We start from the raw sequence: 8,298 nt of genomic DNA, 5'->3' as shown, positions 1-8,298 counted from the left end.
TCCAGCCCCGCGTTGGGCTCTGTGCTGACAGCTCCGAGCCTGGAGCCTGCTTCAGATTCTGTGTCTCCCTTGCTCTCTGCCCCACCCCTTCTTGTGCTCTATCTCTCTGTCTCCCAAATAAATAAACATTAATTAAAAAAAAAATACAAGGAGGTTACGTAGATAAGCCAATGTATAAGAATACCACAGTTATTATTCTCATTTTACAGATGAGGAAACTGAGGCACAGAAAGATTGAGCAAGTCCCTCAGTTGCATAGCCAGCAAGTGTGACAGTTAGGAGTTGAATGCAGGCAGTCGGGCCCCGGAAGTCCAGCTCTTAACCTTGGAACTCCACACCCCAAGGGCACTGCCACAGTGTCCCAGTGTGTGACAGACCACCTTTGGGAGGTGAAGTGACAGGTGATTTTCATTTTCCTGCTTTTGTCATTTTCAAAGCTCCTTATATAAACAACTACGTCCTATATGAGACTGAGACAGACAGAGACAGAGAAGGAGAGGGAGAGAAATGACTATTTTGCACAATAAGAAATAGCTGTTTATTGCCTTCCTAATTTTGGAAAATTTCCGGAAATTATAGCATAGAGCATTATAGTGTGGGGTCAAAATTTTAGGGATAAATTTAAATCACACTGAATCCCTCATCTTTTATTAGTTAGTAGGTTGTGGTGGCGAGACAGTGCCCCCTTGGAATTGTTTCCAGTTAGAAAACTTAGATCCACGGGTTCCAAGCTGAGTATGTCCCTGTCACCTGGAGGGTCACCTGGGGAGTCTGTCCATGACCTTCATGCAACTGCCAGAGACTCAGGTAGATTTGGGGAGGTCCCTCCATTCCCTGCACGTCTCAAACACCTATTTATTTTTTTTTTATTTTTTAATATTTATTTATTTTTGAGAGACAGACAGAGACAGAGCATGAGTAAGGGAGGGGCAGAGAGAGAGAGGGAGACACAGGATCCGAAACAGGCTGCAGGCTCCAAGCTGTCAGCACAGAGCCTGACACGGGGCTTGAACTTGAACTTGCAAGCAGTGAGGTCATGACCTGAGCTGAAGTTGGACGCTCAGCCGACCGAGCCACCCAGGCACCCCATCAAACACCTGCATTTATAACAACCTTCCCTGCCTCTACTCCAGGAGGTTCTGATAAAGGGAGCCTATGCCAAATAGTTTGAGGGAAAAAAGTACAGTACCATTATTTTTTAAAAGAAAACAACCAAAGACTCTATGTTAAAATGTAGGGGACATTAAACAGAATAAACCTCTGTAGCTTTGACTCATAAAAGTATCAGCAAAATTAACACCCACTAAGAGATAAGCAGAAGAAAATGGGGCTACTTTAATAGTCTTAACTTTTTAGCACTTTTCTAAAGCTGGACAAATCTGGAATGCCTAATCCTCTACCTGTGTACCCTTCTTTCCTGTTATTAAATTTGAAAAACGAGAGCTGCAAAATTAAGCCAAATGATGTGATCAAGCTCAAGTTAAAAGTGAGGTCAAATGCACTTCTTCAGTCCCAATAAAAACTAGCATCCCTCGCACACTCCTTGCCAGCAAGAGCCCACCACCAGTGTCCTTACAACCTATCCTGACGGCCAGAGGATCTGCTTAATACACCTCCAGGTAATTGCTAATAACGTAGGAAGGACACTCACTTGGCAAATTCATTACACACAACGTGTGATTAATGACAAGCTATATATTAGGAAGGAAGGAAGAAGCGTTTGAGAGCCTGACTCGTGCCAGGCGCCGTGTGAGGCGCTCCACAAACGCTATTTTATTTAACTCTGACAACAACTGCAAGGTCAATATTATCATCCCTGTCTTCTCAGGTAAAGAAACGAAGCTGTATGGACATGAACTGACTTGCTTGCCACCCTTGATAAACAGATGATAGATCTAAGAGCCAGTGTCAGATATGTCGTATTTCTCCTCTTGCACCAGATCATCTTGCCGCTGGTGGAGGAGGCTGTGTGTGAAGGCACATAACCAGGTACTGCCCCAGGTGTGTGTCGTTATCTGTGAAATAATAAGATATGGAAATATTGACCAGGTAAATGATGATACCAGGTCAGACACTAGAAAGTTATCAAATGCATTTGATTTACTCTACACAAAGGATCCTCAAAGACCTCAGTGAATATATTTCACATTTAAATGTTCTTGACCTTCAGGGCACCTGGGTTGCTCAGTCGTTTAAGCATCTGACTTCAGCTCAGATCATGATCTCGTGGTTTGTGAGTTCAAGCCCCACATCAGGCTCTGTGCTGACAGCAGAGCCTGGAGCCTGCTTCAGATTCTGTATCCCTCTCTCTCTCTCTCTCTGTCCCTCCCCTGAACGCGCTCTCTCTCTCTCTCAAAAATAAACATTTAAAAAAATTATTTTAAGTTCATGACCCTCATTAGAGTCTCTAGTATGCCTTGATAACAAGCAAACCTGGATCCAAAATTTCATTACCTTTTCAAACGTATTCCCTAAAGAGGAATAACTAAAATCAATTTGGCATCTGACAAGCATGGAAACATAAAGGATTTTGATTATTAATTTTAGAGCAGAACTCTTCACATTCTACCTGACTAACCGTCAGTCCCAAAAATACGGATTGAGACACAAATCCAATCACAAGTTAGCAAAATATTACATATTCTACCTAAGACGACAAATAGCCAGAGGACCTTTTCTAAAGAACACACGCAGTATTATTCTTGGTGATTTAGGCAATATCATAACTAATTACATCATATTCATATTTGAAAAAAATTCATGAAAAATGTTTCAGCTTACAGTCCTGTTTTTCCTTCATATACTTATTTACACAGTCCACTAATTCTCAGTAAAATGGATTAATCTCAAAATATGGCCAAAATAAAAAAGTTGGGTTGCATAAGAAAGCTGTAATATAATATCATTTATTTAAAGTTTAAAACATGCAAATTACTGGCATTCAATTTTACTAATGCAATAGTAGATGTGCACATAAAGAGGGTATTAAAAACACGGATGAATTCACGAGTGACAATGGCAAATTCCAAAATTCAGGATAAAAGTTAAGTCTCTGGGCAAGTGAGGAGAAGAGAGTCAGAGAGAAGTATATGCAGGGTGTCAATTTTCCTTGTAATTTTTTTTTCTTAAGGCAAATAGTGGGTATATTGGTGTTTGTTATATTATCCCCATACTCTTCTGCATTCCTGAAGTACTTTAGAATAACAATTACAAATGCATAACCCGCCAAATTTTATACGATGGTTTATATATAAACCATTCATTCATCTTTGACTTGTAATGGAAATTTGACTTGTAAAGGAAATCAATATTGCTAATGTCAGGCATCACAAAAGAACAAGCATACTAATCAAATTCCAAGCCACTAATACAATTTCCATGTATTTCCATTACAGTTCTCTATTTAGATTCTACATCCAACCTCATCTGGACTGGGAGGATACGCATATACTCCCAAACTTTAATTGAAGAATGTGTCGCACTCTTATATTATTTGCAGGCACAGCATGTCCAACACCAAGTCTCAGATTTATACTTCTGTTCTGTCCCCTTAAAAGACTCATATAACCAAACTCCCTCTGGATATCTCCACTTTAAAGTTATTTGAAACCTTAACCCCCTCAAATGACATTTATTTGAAGCCCCTCCCCCAGTGACATTCCTCTTTTCTCTCTGCTCTTCCCGTTCTTGTTCCTGATGGCATCAACATTGATCATGTGTTCAAACCAAACACCTGTGTGTTATATTGAACTCTCCCCTTTCTCTCATAGCCCCCAATCAGTTACAGTTACAGAAATAACCTCTAACACATCACAAATCTGTATACTTGGGGGCTGTTTCAACTTCTAGCTCTCCAGGTGAGTCCCGCTGTGTCTCCCCACAACAAATACACCAGCCTCCAAACTAACCTCCTTGCCTCCACCACATTCCAGCCACATTTTCCTTCTTTGTGGCCCCAAATGGGCTTCACTAACCCCCTAGCTGCTCCCTCTGGAATGCTCCCCTCCAGATGTTTCCAGGGCTGGCTCCTTCAGATCTCAGCTCAGGTATCAGCACCGAAGAGAAGCTTTTCCTAAATTTCTTAAATATAAAGTAGTATCAGCAGTCTTGAGCTCATTTTCTTTTTTCCTAAGCACTTACAAGTATCTTATTGCACTCTTATTAGTTTAACAGTTAGGATTGAGTTTAGTCGCATGTAGCAAAATACTGCCTATGGAAGCATAACCAAACTGGGATTTCTTTTTCACAGGTAAAGAGAAGTCTAGACAGTAGCTGTCCAGGACTGGTCCTGGGACTCTGTGACGTCATCAGGCACCAGGTCCCTTGTATCTTTCTTCTCTGCTCCTTTTAGCATGGACTTTTCATCTCCACAATGTTCTGACAAAAAGCTTTAATGGCTTCTTACTGCTCACAGAACGGAGGCTCCACGCGGACAGAGACCTTGCCTGTCTCATCCACCATTGGAAGAATCTCAAGTAGCATGCTAACAGCTCACTCCGTATTTGTATAATTGTTATAAACCAATGAACCAGGAATCCAGAAGTCCTCATTTAGGGGGTCATCCTTCACCATGGGAGGTCATACACAGCAGCCATATTTCCCCCTTCACCAAGCCTGCAGTGGTCTCCTAAATGCCTGGGCACCCACTTCTCACCCCCCCCACAACTATATCATACCCTCCACACAAACTCATCATATAACTCCCTAAAAAAACACTCCCTGGGAGCAGGGGCCCAGCTGTCCTGTTTCCCACAGTTCTCCAGGGACTGTGCCCAGGAGCACGTGCTGTAGACACCCAGGGGACATTTGTTAAAACAATCAGAGATATCTAAGCCTCTGGGCACCATGTTCCAGGCCCCTTAGCACTTGGCCCTGCCCACCCTCATCATGACACTGCCTTCCCTGTTCTTTCCTTTACACTGCAGTTAGTCATAGGAAATAACTACACTTCTAAACTGTTTCACACCTTGAAGTCTCCTCATGCTTTATTATCTCTGCATAAAATGCCTTTCTCCCTTTTTAATACAGGACACTTTTACAGATCTCTCTTAAGTCTCAGCTTCTGATTCTCCCCAGCTTAGCCACCTTCCCCGACGCCTCCGGGCCCAGTAGACTGTTCTGTCCACCAAGGGGCACTTTAATGATATTGATGACAATGACGACGATGGTAAAATCACACCAGCAGCAGCTGACAGTAGAGAGAATGTACAAATTCATGTAATATTCACAGCAACCCTCTGATGTAGGCAATGTCTCTTTTCTCATTTTAGGGGAAGAAACGGAACCATGGGGAGGTCAGCTAGTGCTCTGAAGTTGGCAAAGTTGATAAATGACAGAGCCTGCTTTCAAATCCACATAGTCAGCTTCTATAATCTATGCACTGTGACCTACACACATATTTGTCACCAGGTGGTAAGGCTGTTGGAAGCAGGGTCCATGTCTTAATTTTGTGCCACATGTGGGTTCATAATAAAATAACATTACGTGAAGGGAATTAAAAATAAAAACAGTTGTACAGTTGCAGAATGAGAAAACTGGCTCAACTGTAGAATAGTGAAGAAGAGTTAGGGGTCTAATATTGACTGTGCAACCACAGAAGCCACCTCACTGGTCCTATGAGAAAGTACGGGGCCACGTGACTAGCATACCATACTAAGGGACACGCAGTTACTTGGTCCAGCACGGATCAGGCCAGTTCCAGAGTCTAGTGCCCTCTCTACTATTCAAAAATGGCCAATGGAACTTGACCAAAGATGGAGGTAAAATAAAATGGGAGTGAAGACAAAGAAAAAAAAATTCCAGGCATATCAATTATCTCCAAACATTTGACAAGCTTTTGTGAACAGAGGTTTCTTATGATTAAAAAGGGTATAAGAAGCCCAAAGGTGAAAGGTTCAGAGACAAGGGACTCGGCGTTGTGCTGAGCCAGCCCATACCCACACCTAACAACAGATTCTGAGTACCTTTCCCAGTTCTGCCTTCAGTGTTCTCACACCAGTGCTGTGAAAAAGATCGGTCAGGGTGGGTGAGTTTACACCACAGCAACACCAGAGCTACCATGGGACCTCTGGATTCTGGAGACCCAGTTTGCCAGCAGACCACTGCACGTAACCCTTTAGTGTGGCTGGAAAAACCGTGGGGAGTGCCTTGTGGAGGGTGGGCAGTGATTAGGCATGGTGTAGGGGGCGAGGTGTGGACACTGTAAGCAGAATTTAAATCATGAATGTGCAAACACATTTCATGAGAGGCCAGAATGGGATGCGGAAACAGCTGTCAATCTTTTGTACTTTTTTAAAAATTTTTCTGGTATCCATAAAAACACTATTTATAGAAAAAACTCAATCATTCAAAGAAACCGCTTGAATCTTAGCATTCTCCCATCAGTGTCTTATGTCAAAAATAAATAAATAAAACCAAAATAATACAGGACCTAAAAGAGTCTAGTACTTTTGAATAGGAGATAGTCCAAGCACCCTTCTTCCAACTGAGGCAGAAGTTGAAAATACCAAGTCAACCAGCAAACCCCAACAGACTATCAAAGAAACACTGTATTTTTCAAAATCATAAAAAATCTAGAGGTGTATTTTCTAGTTAACTCAAGGTTTAGAAGTAATTAGTGAATTTATTGCTACTGACAAACAGTAATATCCCTTGATGTTTGTTTTCTATAACTTCAAAATTACTTAACTTTCAATGGTACATTTTTATTTTATTTTGTTTTATTTTATTTTGTTTTATTTTATTTTATTTTATTTCATTTTATTTTATTTTATTTAAATGTTTTATTTATTTTTGAGAGAGAGATAGAGACAGCCTGAGCAGGGGAGGGTCAAAGAGAGAGGGAGACACAGAATCTGAAGACAGGCTCTGAGCTAGCTGTCAGCACAGAGCCCGATGCAGGGCTCAAACCCAAGAACCCTGAGATCATGACCTGAGCCGAAGTCGGGCGCTTTACCGACTGAGCCATGCAGGCGCCCCCAATGGTAAATTTTTAATAAACTAAAATCAATCATAGGAAGAATCTCCCCCTTTATTGTAACTAATTTAGTCTTTTAATAGCTCATATACTCTTTTACAGAAAGTGGGGCAAGTTATTATAAAACCTGCTTACTATCAGTGATTAGGACTGAAAAACTGATATACAATTTTTTAATGGAGAGACACTCATCTTCTTTATTTTATTTCTTAAAAATTCCTATTTTTTTTTTTTTTGAGAGAGAGAGAGAGGGACAGAGCATGAGTGGGGGTGGGGCAGAGAAAGAGGCAGACACAGAATCTGTAGCAGGCTCCAGGCTTTGAGCTTCTAAGCTGTCAGCACAGAGCCTGATGCAGGGCTTGAACTCAAGAACCATGAGATCATGACCTGAGGTGAAGTCAGACGCTTAACTGACTGAGCCACCCAGGCACCCCTATATACAATTTTTTATGTATATATTTTGTATATATATGTAAAGGTACAGGACAGAGATGAACTCAGCAGTCAGATACAACATTATATGGTATAAGCAATATATGAAGACTGACACAGAAGAAATCACCGTTTTCCTTTTAAAGCCCTCAAAAAAAAAGATACCAACACAAAAAGATACTAATTTAATCGGCAAGGCAAGAGCCACACCACTACCTTTTTAAATGGACTTCAGAATAAAAGATTATGTAAATTTAGCATTTCATTTCTGCTTTTGAATTGCAGAGGTGACAAATGAGTCACTTAAGTAGGTCATATAATGTGTTTTCTCTTTAGAGTGCCTCCTAACCCTCTTGTCCTCTATTTTAAATTCGAGTGACTCACAAACTCTTAGGAACAATCTCAAATAAATGATTTTGAATAGTAAGTACTCTTGTAAAATTGCTTACAGAATAAAATGGTGTGTCCAGATATATTCAGCACACTAAAGAAAAAGGTAAACTCCATTAGAATAAGATCTGCTATAACATAAAAATTGGCCTTAAGATTTAAATCAAAGGAGCTCCCACAAGTAAGACATAACTGAGGTCAGCCACTCTGAGGTTAGCCTGAGTATGAAACAGGAAATTCAAGATGGGGTAAATTTGTTCTTTTTGGGATATTTAAAAAAAATGTTTTTAATGTTTATTTACTTCTGAGAGAGACAGAGACAGAGAATGAGCAGGGGGAGGGAAGAGACTGAGGGAGACAAAGAATCTGAAGCAGCTCCAGGTTCTGAGCTGTTAGCACAGAGTCCGATGTGGGACATGAACTCATGAATGGTGAGATCATGACCTGAGTCTGACTCGGACACTTAACCTACTGAGCCACCCAGGCGTCCCCGCCCCCCC

General features: G+C 41.1%; 1 long non-coding RNA gene across 1 annotated transcript; it reads left to right on the top strand.

Annotated features, from left to right (window-relative positions):
* The first annotated feature begins 338 nt into the window (after nt 1–338).
* On the top strand, nt 339–5,483 carry LOC120248971. The gene is made up of 3 exons (XR_005532728.1): nt 339–401; nt 1,829–1,989; nt 5,271–5,483. It is a non-coding gene; the product is annotated as an uncharacterized LOC120248971 (long non-coding RNA).
* The last annotated feature ends 2,815 nt before the right edge of the window (nt 5,484–8,298 follow it).

This window comes from Hyaena hyaena, unplaced genomic scaffold (assembly GCF_003009895.1).
Source record: "Hyaena hyaena isolate Hyena2069 unplaced genomic scaffold, ASM300989v1 scaffold_617, whole genome shotgun sequence".
Taxonomy (NCBI): domain Eukaryota; kingdom Metazoa; phylum Chordata; class Mammalia; order Carnivora; family Hyaenidae; genus Hyaena; species Hyaena hyaena.
The sequence above is the reverse complement of the archived record's forward strand: the minus strand, read 5'-3'. Positions and strand labels throughout refer to the sequence as shown.